The 16,099-nt window shown below is 41.6% G+C and overlaps 1 long non-coding RNA gene across 1 annotated transcript in view; it reads right to left on the reverse strand.

Annotated features, from left to right (window-relative positions):
* Positions 1–336: 336 nt before the first annotated feature.
* Positions 337–16,099, reverse strand: part of LOC115100296 — a 78,722-nt gene continuing 62,959 nt past the window's right edge. Inside the window, exon 3 of the long non-coding RNA XR_003859023.1 lies at positions 337–1,747. This is a non-coding gene — a long non-coding RNA (uncharacterized LOC115100296). The remainder of the gene's footprint in view (positions 1,748–16,099) is intronic.

The raw sequence follows: 16,099 nt of genomic DNA on the forward strand, positions 1-16,099 counted from the left end.
TGCCTCAGTATACGGTAACTTTTTCCCCAATGCACCCCTCCATATTTGTTTTTTGTTTAAAATGTGCATCTGGGGAAGCTAGTTCAATCATAACTGTATAGTTAAAGAAAGTCTTCTGTAAGAAATTGTTTGCATATTCTATATATTTGTCACAACAAGAGGTGGATATTCGCAGTGATCTAGGGCAAATGGTGCCCTGAGTGAAAATCACCCTACCTGCTGATGGCGCCTCCCCACAGGCTGCTTGCCACATCCTGGATCTTTAAAAAGTGACAGACAGTATGGCAAGGAATCATTTTTAACTTCTACTTTCAGCTCAAGAGCAGAGATGGCAGGCCTCATTGCCTGCTGAGGAGGGCAGCAGCAATCATTCAGGCATGAAGAGACAGCAGCAGACAACATCAAGCAACCTAAGCAATCGGGGCTGGAAAGGGTTAGGCAGAGTTACAAAAGTATTATCAGATGAAGTTCAGCATACTCTGGACATGACAAAACAAACCTATTTTGAATTTGGCAATAAAGCCAGTTGAATTTAGCATAGAAATTGAAAGGAAGTCTGGTAGAAAATCAAATTTGGAAAGTAAAGGGAGGAGGTTAGGTAGGAGAGCCTGGATTAATAAGGGATAGATTAGTGTATCTATGTGAATTTATATACCCAGGATAATGACATTCTAGAGGCAGACATAGAACAGTACTTTAGTGAGGTGTAGTTACCTATAGTGCCCTTGGAAACAGCTCAACGGATGAGGAAATAGCTGGGCATACAATATTAGAAGCCATATACACTCTAAAGTATAGTAAATCAATGGGATTAGATGGAAAACCACAAACTTTTACATAACTTTTAATGTGGTTTTAGTACCCCATCTAGTAAAATTGTATGATGCCTTAATAGAGTCTCCTGAGTTACCTGAATCAATGAAAGTGGCTGGCGTTACTATTTTACCTAAACCTTGGAAAGATGCAACATTATGTGGCTTCTATATACAAACTTTCTAATGAAGATCATGGCCAAAATCTTGGCCATTAGACTGGGGTGGATTATGCATTTCTTGGTAGAGTCGGACCAAGCGGGGTTCATCAAGGAAAATCTTAAACCTTATTTCGTAGACTCAGAAGATGCAAGATCCTACTATACTCCCATACGTAGACCAATAAGATCTGAAGATTTAATCAAGCTTTTACCATCATCTCTTCATAATGTTAGTTATGATAATTTGGATATGGCAGTGGCATCCTGGATTGATATAATGACTACATTGGCCCATAAGCTTAGCCCTGTCATTAATACATTTGTTTTAGCAAAATAAAATCTAGCTCTCTTTGGTAAGCTAGGGATATAAGAGACAAAAAGATTACTCATAAAGTGTTTCAGACACTTGGATCATATAGAGTGCTCTTATCGAAATATACATGTTGCGATGTGAACCCTTAGACTGAGGGCGTGTTGATGCATCCTGCAGGGAGGAAGCCTGCAGGTCCCCACCATTGGCAGGTGGAGTCAGTCTAAGCAGAGGCCCAGCTGATGCTTCACCACTACCAGCCCAGATTCGTCAGGTTGAGCCCTTGGTGCTGGGGCCAGCTGGAAGGTGCAGGCCTTCAAGTGGATGAATCCTATGTGATGCAAGATGCATGGAGTCAAAAGAACCAGGCTGAAGATCAGGGAAGGCAATGATCAGTCAGCGTCAAAGAACCAGGCAGCAGGTCAGCCAGAGGATCAAGCCAAGGAAACACTGGAAGCAGGAAGCTGGAACAGGAAACAAGAGCAGAGCGTTAGTTCCAGGGAACTACCAGAGCAGGAAGCCAGCATCCACTAGAGAGGAACCTGGTTGCCAAGGACCAGGGAAGGGGGAGAGCTGGCCTTAAATAGGACGGCTCTGCTGATGTCTGTGAAGGAGCATTGCTGACCATTCCTGCCACTGGACCTTTAAATGTGGGGAAAATGGCTGTGCACATGCCTAGGAGGCAGGCCTATAAATATATCACACAGCAGAGATCACATCATAAATCAATGTGTAACCATATATTGAATTTCACAACAAATTCCCCTACATAAACATATTAAAACTGAACTAGCACATTCATTCCACAATCACACACATCCCATCATTTAAAAACATATGTATGCACAAAAGATATTTTATATAAATTTACAATTAAATACATTCAATTAAATGCATCAATCTGTTTACAACAATATCATTATCAGGTGTGTTAACTCCTAGTCAACTTTAATTGGAGATTTTTTTGAACTCTTTATCCTTGTCCTTGTCCAACAAAAGATATCTTCGTTTCGCCTTTTTAATTAGGCTTCTTCAGGGACTAATGAATCACACAGTAGATAACATATCCTGGAGCCTTCATATTCATATATATCCTATACATGGAGGCTTTTTTTGATTAATTATACCTCATCATCCTCACACTCATATAAATCCCAAGTATCTCACTATGCCTCACCATGATACAATTGTAGCCAAGAATAATTATCTTCTGTGTACACACCATTCAAAAAAGACACATATAGCCAATGACCCCCATACGTTTCCAACGCTAGTCAGCATAACCTCCAAAAACGCCGCATCGATTAAACCGTTGAAATACTGAAAATTTAAACGGTGATTGGAGTTGCTCACATATCACAATATGTCCGGGTCAAAAAAGCTTCACATGTTGTGCTTCACAATTTACGTAATCAGACGCAACGTATTGCGTCAGGCATCAGGTTGCAATTAAGGTAAATGCGTGGTACTCAGAAACATTACACTAGGCAAAATGAGAGAAAAGCCTTAATGAGTCTGGCCCTTAGTTAGGGAGAATAGCTACCACAAAAATGAACTTATTGCCTAGGTGGAGCTGTTATACCAAACCCTACCAATTGCTATCCTGGAAAAATTTTTGAAACTTCTACAGCGGAGAGGATTTAGCTTTATCTGGTGAAAAAGACATCCAAGAGTGGCCAGAGGGGATTTGGCAGTTCTCTGATTCAAGAGCTATTATGTAGTTGCACAACTCAAAGCTCTCTGGGGCGGCAACAGAGAGGAAAAATTAAGCTACAGAGTATATTAGACTAGAGCAACAGTGGCTGTGGGAGAATACTTTTCAAGCTTGCATTTGGGCCAGTCATCAAAGGGGATGACAGAAAGGATTGAAGAACCCATTCACGTGCCAGATTTGTGAGAAATATAAGCTGATATTGTAGGAAAATGATATTTTTCCATATATGCCCACTGAAGAATGCAGGCTGGTCCAAGTGGGGAATATTCTTTTTCTTGGGCCAGGGATAGGCAAAAAAAAAAAAAAAAAACGGTTTAGGAACACTGGAGCAGTTCTGTCAAGAGGGTAAGATAGTTCCTTTTCAAATACTTCCTGGATGGTATGGCCTGACAGAAAGAGATTGGTTTGGTTACTTACAGATTATACATTTTTTGGCCAAGGAAGTAATGAGGCAGGGAATAGCAAGGTCACTTACGGAGTCTGAGATTATCCTCGAGAAGAGGAGAGAAAGAGTTAATTTAAAAAAATGATCAACTACTACTTCCTCCTATGAAAGGCAAGCCCAAGTATATTAGAGAATGGGAAAAAGATTGGGGGGGGGGGGGGGGGCAGATGGGAGAAGCAGAGTGGGAGGGAAGCTTTGCTTGGGTGGCTGAAAGCTAAATTTTAGCTTTATTAATAAAGAACAGATATGTCACTTGTACTTGACACCACAGAGATTACATAAGATATACCCAAATATTTCAGAGGGATGTTGGCAACGATGTGTGTGTGTGTGTGTGGGGGGGGGGGCACTTTTTGGCATATTTGGTGGAACTGTGGGCATTTACAACCTTTTTGGAATAAAATTCAAGGTGTGATAAAAGATGCTTTAGGAATAGATTTTGGATTGGACTCTGAAGCTTGTTTGCTACCGATGTTTCCTAATGACTGGACAGCTCTGGGGCTGAAGCTTATGGAGCAGCTCGATACGAGATCGCTGCATTTTGGAGAAGACAAGCTATTCCAACCTTGGAGTCCTTTACACGTCGGTAGGAGAGCGTCTGTTACATGAGTCGGTTAGAAGCAATGCGCAATGAGACATTAAAAAGGTTTTCACTCTGTTTGGGGTCCATTCTGGACTTGGGCAATCCCAGACCAGATGAAAGAGTATTTGGGACTGCGGTAGGGGGTACACCTGCTCGAGCACACTGTGGGGTTCATCCCTATCAGCTTCAGGTAGAAATTAACCAAAACGCAAACCATGGTAAGGGGATGGAGAGTAGGGGGGAGTATAGAGGGGGAGACAATGCTGAAAAATGTTTTGTATACTATTGAATGTAAATGATAATATGGAAAGATTTAGTCTGTTACTAAGTAATGCTATTATGGTTGATTCTAAGTTGTATTCAATAAAAATAAAATAAAAAGACAGCAGCCCTGAGCAGAACAGATGGTCTCTGATTGCTTTCTCTCTGCGATTGAGCCAGCGGAGGCTATACACGTGGTATAGTCAGAGGAGTCAGAGCATGCCACGTGTGCCTGTGGCCTCCAGGCAGGCCTCTGTGGTAGTTGCCGCCAGCACAGTCACAGAAAAAAAGGTGCATACATAATTCTTCCATTGGGTGGACAGATTTCACCAGCCCCACTGCCCGCCGATTCTATCTTCAGGCTGTGGCAGGATGGGGTCCGCTGTGGCCTCATTGCTGTTGGGCCTCTCCTCCTTCACCACTGGCTGGGTGATGCTAGTGGTGCCTTGGGTGCCCCTCATCTAATGGCTAGGGATGTGCAGAGGGACGCCATACATTGCATTCGTGATTCGTATTCGTCGGGGAGCAGATATGTTGCATTCGGCCGTAAGGCGCCCCGATGCGTTAATACAGCGATTTCTATTCGTGTCCCAGCTAAAATTAAAATTAACTACAACCCCCCACCATCCTGACCCCCCCAAGACTTACCAAAACTCCCTGGTGGTCCAGCGTGGAGTCCGGAACCATCCCCTGCACTCTCACACCCTCGGTACCGGTTTCATCATGGCGCCAATAGCCTTTGTCCAGGGGCTACCGGTGCTATTGGTCAGCCCCTGTCACATGGTCATCAGCGCCATCTTGTGCTCCTACCATGTGACAGGGGCTGACCAATGGCACTGGTAACCCCTGTGACATAGTGAGGGCAAAGGCGATCGGCGCCATTTTGAGTAATGGCATCAGAAGGATGGCGTGCAGGAGGTCGCTCCCGGACCCCCGCTGGACTTTTGGCAAGTCTTGTGGGGGTAAGGAGGCCCCCCTAAGCTGGTCAAAAGTCCCTGGGGGTCCAACGGGGGTCCCGGAGCGACCTCCTGCACGCCGTCCGTTCGATGCCAGTACTCAAAATGGCTCCGATAGCCTTTGCCCATATTATGTCACGGGGGCTACCGGTGCCATTGGTCAGCCCCTGTGACATGGTAGGAGCACAAGATGGCGCCGATGACCATGTGACAGGGGCTGACCAATAGTACCGGTAGCCCCTGTGACAAAGGCTATTGGCGCCATGATGAAACCAGCAGCGAGGGTGTGAGTGCAGGGGATGGCTCCCGGACCCCCTGCTGGACCACCAGGGAGTTTTGGTAAGTCTTGGGGGGGTTCAGGAGGGTGGGGGGGGGGTTGTTTAAATGTTTATTTAGGCGGCCGTATAATTTGGGGGAAGATTTGTGTATTCGTGGGGAATCGCGGTACGTTTCGCTTCCCCACGAATACTACGAATAGTGTAATATACGTTGCGGATCGCCAATACGGCAAAAATGAATGCACAGCCCTACTAATGGCACCCTAGATGACCACCCGGCTTTTGCACTAAGCAAATACCGACTTTAGATATCTGAGCCAAGGGGGAGGAATTTGGTGGAGGAAGAAAAGGGGTTGATAAAACCAAATTTCAGATCAATGGAAAAGAGGGGAGGGGTGTTGTCAGCTATTTGGGCTATTGTGAAAAATCTGTTTTACAGATTTCCATGATTCGTTTTTACTCCTGAATTAGACTGAAAAAAATGACTGCCAACACCCAAGGTGGCTGCAGTCAGAAGCTCCTCTTTCTTGATTTAAACTTGAGAGCTACACAGACAAAACTCTAAAGCAGTTCTGTTCAAAACAGGAACATTCAATTATTTATACTCTATTTTGTGCAAAGCCAATTAATCTCCATAATAGACATAATCATAATGTTCAACCTATTACTTTTATTATGTAACCCTAATCTCAATACCTGAATAATAATTTTACTGCATCTCTCTTTTTTCTACCAATCATTCAGTTGTTGCAGGTCCTCTTTCCTACCTAATGCATACATATATTATTAGCTCCTTATCTTACTAACTCCTACCATTAAATCTACAATGTCTAGCAAATTAAAGTTCAGAAGTAAGCAGTTTTAGCAGCATGCAAACTACCTTATTATAAGGTGGTCATGAGATTATGGCTCAGAACTCTCACTTCTCCATATTCTTTCATTAACGTTTTACCTTTTCTAGAAAATTACACTCTACATTACTTTCAGTTCTCCCTATAATTGTTTACCTCTGTAAGATACTGATTTAAACAATATTTTCTACATTGACCTATTGCCTGTTATGATATCTGACATACACTGGCCGTAAACCCAGGAGATCCTTCTCATCACCATACCATCAAGCCCAGGGGTGACAGCAGATTGCACAATGTGGTTGTGCACTTGCCCAGAGGGCTGACAGCTTTGCTTGAATGGGCTGCCTCATGATGCCCGGCCATTACTTTTCACTCAATGTAATATAAGGACAAAATGGTCCTAAAATCTAAATTTTGAAAATTTAGAATTTACCTGAGTGAAGAGGGTCACCTTTCACCTCTTGCTGGCACAACGTTTGGATCTAGCAGAGCTGGCTGAGGGTGGTCCTAGATGTGGGTTTTGGAGCCTGAGGCTGGATTGGGGAGGACAGGGAGGCTGCCGTAGAAGTAAGGCCATCATGTCATGTCCCATGCTTGCACAGGGAAAGCTGCATTTATTGTAAGCAGCGTTAGGCTGCAAAAGTGGTGATAGCTGCCTTGTGTTGCCGCAGTTGCTCCTGGGATTCTTCTGGGGAGAGAGAGGCAGTGTGGTTGGGCAGAAAGGTGTTGCCAAGGACAGGAGAGGCCCGGCGTGGAGTTGTGCTGCTGAGGCCAGGGCTCAGAGCTGCGAGAGCATCGCAGTCCTCCTGAGGGCCTCCAGAAAGAGAGAGGTCTTGGATCTCCATGGGGGAGGGGGGCGGAGGGAGTGGATTTGCCACTGCTGATGCTGCCACGGCTGAGTTTTAGAGCAGCGGCAGCATCGAAGAGCTGACTCTGCTACTGGGAGGCTGGGTTAGGCGTCCAAAGGCAGAGGAAAGCCCCACACTCTACGATGCAGCGTAGGCCACATTTGGAAGATGCCAGCAGCAATGTTACTTCCGGGACTGAGGCAATCTCGATGCAAAATTGAAAAAAAGTTAAAATAGCAAAAATGAAATCCCTTGGACACTTGGGCAGAAGTCAGGACTGTTCAAACAGATGCTGAATGGGTTTTGGTCGCGCATATGTCCTGGGGCTTTGAAAAAGGGGCAGGAAGGGGGTGGGAAGGGGGCGTGGCACCAGTCCGGAAGTGGTCCGGGGGCAGGAGCGAGACATAAAAAATGAAATAAAGGTAGGGGGGGGATTTAGGTACGGCTGGGGGGTGGGTTAGATTGGGGAAGGGAGGGGAAGGGAGGGGAGCGGAAAGAAAGCCAATTAGCAGGAAAGACCTAATTGAACCTTCCTCTTTGTCTTGCCAGAGCAGTAACCTGTGGGATGTACCTAAGCTGCCCTTGCCTCGGGTGGAATCCCTAGTGCTGCTTCCAAGACCCCAACACCAAAACTCGTCTCCTCCCTTTCTTGAAGGTGTAATCTATAGTAATCCACACCCAGCGCGAACAAATCTACACCCGATTTTATAACATGCACGCGCAGTCGCGCGCATGTTACAAACTCCAGGGTCGGCGTGCGCAAGGGGCTGCACACTTGTGCGCCGGGTTGCGCGAACAAATCTACGCATAACCCCTATATATTTTTTGAGATGCGGTGACCAGAACTGTACACAGTATTCAAGGTGCGGTCTCACCATGGAGCGATACAGAGGCATTATGACATTTTCCGTTTTATTCACCATTCCCTTCCTAATAATTCCCAACATTCTATTTGCTTTTTTGACTGCCGCAGCACACTGAGCTGATGATTTCAATGTGTTATCCACTATGACACCTAGATCTTTTTCCTGGGTGGTAGCTCCTAATATGGAACCTAACATCATGTAACTACAGCAATGGTTATTTTTCCCTATATGCAACACCTTGCACTTGTCCACATTAAATTTCATCTGCCATTTGGAAGCCCAGTCTTCCAGTCTCACAAGTTTCTTCTACAATTTAGCATAATCCACGAGATTTTATCATTCTGCATAATTTTGTGTCATCCGCAAATGTGATCACCTCACTCGTCGTACCTCTTTCCAGATCATTTATAAATATATTAAATAGTATTGGTCCAAGTACGGATCCCTGAGGCACTCCACTGTTTAACTTTTTCCACTGGGAAAACAGACCATTTAATCCCACTCTTTGTTTCCTGTCTGTTAACCAGTTTGCAATCCACAAAAAAACATCACCTCTTATGTCATGGCATTTTACTTTTCCTAGAAGCCTCTCATGCTGGACTTTGTCAAACGTCTTCTGAAAATCCAAATACACCACACCTACTGGTTCACCTTTATCCACAGGTTTATTCACCACTTCAAAAAATGTAAGAGATTGTGAGGCAAGATTTCTCTTGGGTAAATCCATGCTGGCTGTGTCCCATTAAACCATATCTATTTAAATGTTTTGTGATTTTATTCTTTATAATGGTTCCCACAATTTTTCACAGCACTGAAGTCAAACACATCAATCTATCGTTTTCCGGATCACCCCTGGAGCCGTTTTTAAATATCAGGGTTACATTGGCCATCTTCCAGTCTTCAGGTACATCGCATGATTTTAAATATAGGTTACAAATTAATGGAAAAAGTTCTGAAAGTTCTGAAGAGGGACAGGGACTAAGAAGCTAGAGGGTTCTGTGCTCTCCCCCAGCAACCCTTTCCTTAAACTTCTCCTCTCATACTCTTTCACTTGTCCCTCCATCCTCATCTCTTTGAGGGACAATGCACATGGGGACTGGGATCATGCCCTTCATGGGCCTTCCTGAGATAGGGGGAGGGAAGGAAAAACCTGGTTTTAGCTGAGTCAGTCTTACTCATTCCAAATTCCTAGCCCTCCTCCTTCCCCCCCCCCCCCCAGCCTTTATCTGTCCAAATGTATGCAGATAAAATCATGTCATGGGTAAGAAAGGGATCGTCTTGGGGGTTTACCTAGGAGGGTCTTTTTAAATTTAGCAGGGTAGCATGATAATATTAAACTTATGAAAACAAATCTACACAAATACCTTGCCTACCCACACAAAATTGTACCTGGATATTCACCACACTTTTAGTTATTATATATTCCCAGTTATGTAATCTAGGAATTATAAGGATAGGATACTACCTTATCACGTTGCCTTCACATCAATCTTCTAGTAAGGAATTATTTTTACAAGCTCAGGATGATACATAGAGCTCGTCCTTACTTTGCTGAAAATGACCTCAAAACAGTTTTACATATGTTAGTTATGTCCATGCAACACTAGGGCAATGGTCTTTATCTAGGTTTGTCTCAACCTTGCATGCTTTCCAGTATGTACACAATTCTGCTGTTAGAGTTATGTCATGGATGCCTATGAGGCAACACATTTCCTCTTTCTTAATCCAATATCATTGGCTCGCTATAATCTGGAGAGTAAAGCTCTCTTAACGGTTTAGTATCTTCTTAATTATACATGAAATTGTACCAGCCAACTTGTAATTTACACTCAGAGACTCAACGCTTGCTTTCTGTTCCTTCCTTTAAGCTTATAAGACTGGACAAATCACGGAAATGTCTCTTGTGTACAGGGCCCACTATTACGCAATTTCCTACCTAAAATGGAATGCTAAAATGAAATGCTCCATTTTTACATTCAGTAAACTGGTGAAAACCCTGCTTTTTAACCAAGCTTACAACTTGGGAAATATATGTTTGATTGAATCACAAATACTGCTTAATGTTCTTAGTATGTGTCAGCTTAAGCTTAGACCATCAAGCAAGTGGAGAACATAAACACACCAAGGGATGAATCGACAAAAGCAGAGGTGTATCAAATGAATTGGAACATGTACAGGCACAGGAGCTGTTTGAAAGTAGGAGAGGTTTTTTATTCAGTCAGCACACTTGCCAGGCAGACATATCTTGCATATTAAAGTGGTAGGACAGATTGTTGTAGTAGGATCTTCGTGTTTCTGTCCCTCATCTGGAGGGACAGAGCAGGAGATAAAACAGATCTTCAATAAACAGACACATCTTTACAGCCTGGTTCTTAATCGGCATGACAGTATGCTTAAGCTTAACAATGGTTTTATATTATTTTGTTTGAAGGATGCTAAAGTACATGTTATGTATTTCAAATGATATGAAATCACCCTATGACAATACTTTCAAGGTAATGTTTTTAATTATCATTCTTGAGAGAGGAGGAACAGGTAATGGATGGTGCGTGTAGTACACATTTTAACATTATTTACATTTTAGGTATCTGGTTTGTTTTTTTTTTTTTAATTTATATTTTATTGAGATTTTTAAACAAATTTCCATTTGCACAAAATCAAGAAACAGTTTTGTAACACAGGCAAATTATACATATTACTTCCATGTCTTAGATCTTTAAATGTGTGTTAACAACAACCATTAGTCCTCATAAAGGGAGGATATTTAAAGGTACTATTTAAACAAGTAATCTGTAAGTACCATCTTACCGAAAATAGGGAGAACATTTTATTTTATTGCAGCCATTCTTACCTCATCCTTATTCTTTATTAACTAGGAAAGATTCTAGATGAGAGGGATCTTGAAATATGAATTTATTCTTTTGATGAATAATTATACATTTACAGGGAAATTTTAATAGGAATGTTGCCCCAAGAGACAACACCCTAGGCTTCAAGGCCAAAAATTGTTTTCTTCTAAATTGTGTGACATGAGAAATGTCCGGAAAGATTTGGATTTTCTGTCCACAAAACAAAAAGTCCTTATTTTGAAAATATTTTTGCAAAATCCGATATTTGTCCCTTTCCCTGCAAAATGTAACTAAAAGGGTAGCCTTTTGTGGTATATCATCAGTAGATGATTCTAAGAATGATGTCAGGTTTGGGGAATTTTGGACAGTATCCACCTCCCTCTTCTTCTTGATATCTTAACCTAGTAGTAGGAATATAATAAATCTTAGAGATACTGGTTTCATCAATTATTGAAATTGCCAAAATCTCTGTCATATATTTTTTAAGTAATTCAATCGAAGATAGTAACCTAGTTTGAGGAAAATTTAAAAATCTCAAATTTCTATTACGATTAAAATTTTCTAGGTTCTCTGCCTATGAATCACTAAACCATCTTTTATAAATGAGTTATTGGCTTCCTGTATTATTGCAAATTGAGTTGTCATAGTTTTCCCTTGTTCTTCCAACTGATTCAAACAATTATTATGTATTTCCAACACATTTTTTTATCTCCATATTAGTCTTACTATTTTGAACCATTGAACTAGACACAAACTTCTGTAGTGAAACCAGAACCTTCCAAACATCCCCCAGAGTAATATTTTGGGGGTCAATATGTTCTGGAACCATCTCTTGGTATCCTGAACTTCCTTGAGCCCCACCTTCCTCTGCATTACCAATATTTATAGAAGAAATTAAAGCAGAGTTTTTTACTGCCCCAGGTCCAGAGGAAGGACTCTGTGATGGGAGGATTGGATAGTCCTTCTGTGGTTGAGGTTGCTGTGATGGCCCTGGGCTGTCTGTAGATCCCGACGAGAAAGATATTTCAGGGATAGTCCCTCGAATAGGGTTACTTACCCCACTTACAACATGAGAATCCATGGATCCCCTCAAAACGGGTATTACTGGTGAAGATGTCCAAGCCTTTACTTTTCTTTTTCTTCCCATGTAAGTGAAGTGCACGAAAAAATTCTCTATAAGGGGCGTGCCCCTTTGGCGCACGGCTTTGGCTGCACGCCGGCGGCTACGTGCCGCTCCTCGACCGGCTTTATATCTGAAGCAGTCCGTCCCAGTTAGGTGACGTTATGGGGCGTGGCTTAGCTCGTTCGGCATTCTCACACAGTTCTAGCTGATGGCAAGAGCCGGGACTCCAAACGCAGCCCTTTAGCCCAAACCTTTCAAGTGAGAGGTATCTCCCTCAGGCTCCTCCGGTAAAGGTTCGCTCCTTGACCGGCTTTATACCTGAAGCAGTATGTCCCCGTTAGGTGACATCACGGGGCGTGGCTTAGCTCATTCAGCGTTCTCACACAGTTCCAGCTGATGGCAAGAGCCAGGACTCCAAACGCAGCCCTTTAGCCCAAACCTCTCGAGTGAGAGGTATCTCCTTCAGGCTCCTCCCAGGTATCTGTTTTTAACATTATTTAATTTTATGTATTTGTTGTCTTGACCTATGCTTTATAATTGTATCTTTTGTAAACCACTTAGAATTTTACACAGGTGGTATATACATTTTTTTAAATAAAAAATTAATTAAGTAATGTGTCACTGAGTATCCAGATAGATAACCTGAGTAAAACATTATCTTTCTTTACCTGGGATATTCAGAGACTTAGCAGGCTATAAAATCATGTTGATCCAATAGTAAATATTTATTTATTTATTTTTAACTTTTATATACCGATGTTCCTGTATAGGATACATATCGCACTGGTTTACATAGAAACTGAACTGTCGCCGTGGGGCGGATACAGTGAACATGTGGTGCAATGAACATGAAGAAACAATGAACATGTGGTACAATCAAAACATACTAAAATATAATAGAAATATAGGGCTATACATGATGAAACTTCCAAATAATCTTAAGGGAACGCCATAATAACGGGAGAATTGGAGTAGCTGATGGATAACGGGTAGAGCTGACTTAGCTAGCGGGCAAGTTAAAAAGGGAAGAGATTAAACAAAAATGCATTAAGTACATTTAACTTGAAGGTTCATAGAGGGACTAGGTGACTTCTAGCTGCGTACTGATCCGTGGCTAGGTAAAGGAATTAATGTAGTCTCTGGCTCCTGTTATAGTTAAAGAGCTGGGGGATATATGGAGTGCAGGTGTAGTTAAGGTCTTAGTCAAATATCCAGTCTATAGTTGGACATGAGCAGGGGAGCCTCAGTGAGCAGATTATTATTTGAAGGATTCTCCCAAATAGCATTTTTAAGACTGTACAAGTTTTTAACAGAGAGCTAACTGCCAGCCAATGCTGCAAGCAGTTCCAGAAGGATCCCATGGCCAGAATTAAACCTCAGGATGCTGTACGGCATAGCCCTGCACTGACACTGAGCTGTCACTTCAACTTAGGGTCACCAGCTGCTTCCATTTATTTTTCAGGAAATACTGATTTATTTCTGGTTTTATCCCACTGTTAGGGAAATCAGAACAAATTGAGGCATGCAATGAAATAAAACCAGGAATGAATCAACCTGACCTGAAAAAAAGTAAAGCCATTGTGCCATTGCAGACCTTATTGACTTCCTAAGAGTGCTACAATATGACAAGTCATTTGCATATCATTAGTCATTCCCTTAAAATGATTAAGGAGGGAAGTACAATATGGGACCCACTTTCTGCAGTGAAAAATTGAGAATCTTCGTCACCCTGCTAGTTACAAATGAACAGAGAAACAGCTGTTTCCAGGACTGGTAGAATTAATAGCTATAACTGGTTCCACTATGGATAAGGATTTATTAAAAATGTTTGCATTTCAATCTATTTACTATAAGAGATTTAATTCAAGAACTAAAATTCATCAACACAGCCGCTGCCTTTCAGAACTAAGGTGAACAGAATATACTGGTTAATTAAATATCTTGCCTAAAGCCTGCATTAAATAAGTCATAAATTCTAAAATTGCTATAAATACTAACACTGTTCTATTGATATAATGTAATTGTTTGTTTGCTTTTTCCCCCATAAGCATATAAATACTTGTATAAAACTAGTTTTAAAAAGGTGGATTAAATGGGATTTTATTTTCTCTGGGGGTGGGAGTTTATGACACCTTTACAATATGTTGTAAATCACCTTGAGCTACAATCGGAAAGGCTACTTAGAAATACACATACACAGTATTATACTATTTATATTTTTCCGTTTGTTCTTTCTGATCATTTCCATTTACACTCGGTTGGTTATGTGAAACCTCACCAATGTGGTATGATTGCTGAGTAATGCTCAAGACAGGTTTCACTACAACATTTTTCACTGCAAATATCAATAGACAATGTGTGACTGACGTACACATCAAGGGTAATTTTCATAAGTCCATTAACCCACTTAATGCAGGCAAAATATATTGACATTTCAATAGCACATATTGTAGTCACTTTCAGTACCAACTACAACCAGTTTATGTCCTATTCTTTGGTATTCTATATCTTAGTAACACCTTTTCCTTTTCTAAACTACTTTTAACCTCTCTATATTATTCATTCATTTATGATATAGTTTACAATACCTTGCAGTGCAATATACTTCTGTTATCACAAATACCACCATTATAGACACTTTCATAGCAACAAAATACATTATTGGGGCAAATTACAAAATGCCTGAAGAGCTTGCAGGTATGTGGGTACGTTTTGTAAGTTGCATGTGCATACAGCAGTTTGCTATCAGTTGTCAGTTGGGAGGAATCCCACCTACTAATGTCGCAGTGAAGGATGCCAGTTGTTTATGTCTGTTGTTGTTCTTGTAGTCTGATGGTGCTATAGTCCTATACATGGGTACTGTGTTTATGCATCAGAGTTTACATGTACGTAAAAATATACTGCAGATGTGAGTGTGCACGTTGTAAAAGAATGCACGTGAGGAGTAAAGTTGATTATGAAAAGAAATAGCTCATAGACTAATGTGAGGTAGCGTGATTGTCGTATAGGGCAATATAAGGATTAGGCTAGTGCAAAAGCCTTTTTTAAATGGTGAAGAAGTAACCTCTCAACCCTTTTGTTTCCATTGCCTTCTCTATCTGTTTCAGCATTCCTGGAACAGACGTAAAGCACAGTGGTAACAGTGGGGTTGAGATTTTGGGTAAAGTAAATGGAAATCCGAACTACTGGTTTCATTATGGAAACCTGTTTGCTCATCTACCCCTTAGAGCAGCTGAAAGTTTCAAAAGGGAACGTTTGCATGTACTACCTCTTTGAGACTTGGTAAAACGTACCGGCGCACTTTGTCTAAAACTTGCTCCCATATGTAACTGGAGTTGCGCTACTGTGGCAGTGGTCTGGATTTGAACTCAGCAGCCCGGTTCAGGAGTTTAAATTTACATTTGCTCATCTGCACAGAAAGGTAAAGGACCAAAGAGAAAAGACAGCAAAATTGACTTGGATAAGGAATGATAACTTGCTGGCAAACCTTGAATGCATACAGCTGGGGTGTATCCTGAGCCATGGCAGAGTATTTGGGAGTAACTGGGGTTTTTGTTGTTGTTGTTGTTTTCTTTTGTCTGTTGCCATCTATTAGAGTCTGCCATTCCTTGCTGAAAAATGTGGTAGTGATTCTTTTAAAGTGTCTATGCCATGAGAATCTGGCTAGTTTCTAAACAAAGGGAGGATTTTTAGAATGTGTTGCGAATAGCATAAAATAATAGTTTGTTCCAACTTCCCTTTCTAATTTTCCACATATAAAAAAAAATTAAAAAATTGTTAACATGGAGAGGAGAATTTTCTAAGCCATTTTCAGTGGAAGGTAGCAATTTATCCTCGTAAACTGGCTATCTGAAAATGGCCCTCCTTTCAATATGGCTAAAAGTCCATCCCTCGTTCCACAATGCACGCACGTCTAGCTGCATTTAGAGAAGGGGTGAATTGGTCAGGTTCGGAAAATTGTATGCGGAGATTGCACTTTCAAGTCGGCGTGCATTGTGTTTCTTGAAAAATTCTTCCCACACTTAGAGCAGCTGAAAGT

This window comes from Rhinatrema bivittatum, chromosome 10 (assembly GCF_901001135.1).
Source record: "Rhinatrema bivittatum chromosome 10, aRhiBiv1.1, whole genome shotgun sequence".
Classification (NCBI taxonomy): Eukaryota; Metazoa; Chordata; class Amphibia; order Gymnophiona; family Rhinatrematidae; genus Rhinatrema; species Rhinatrema bivittatum.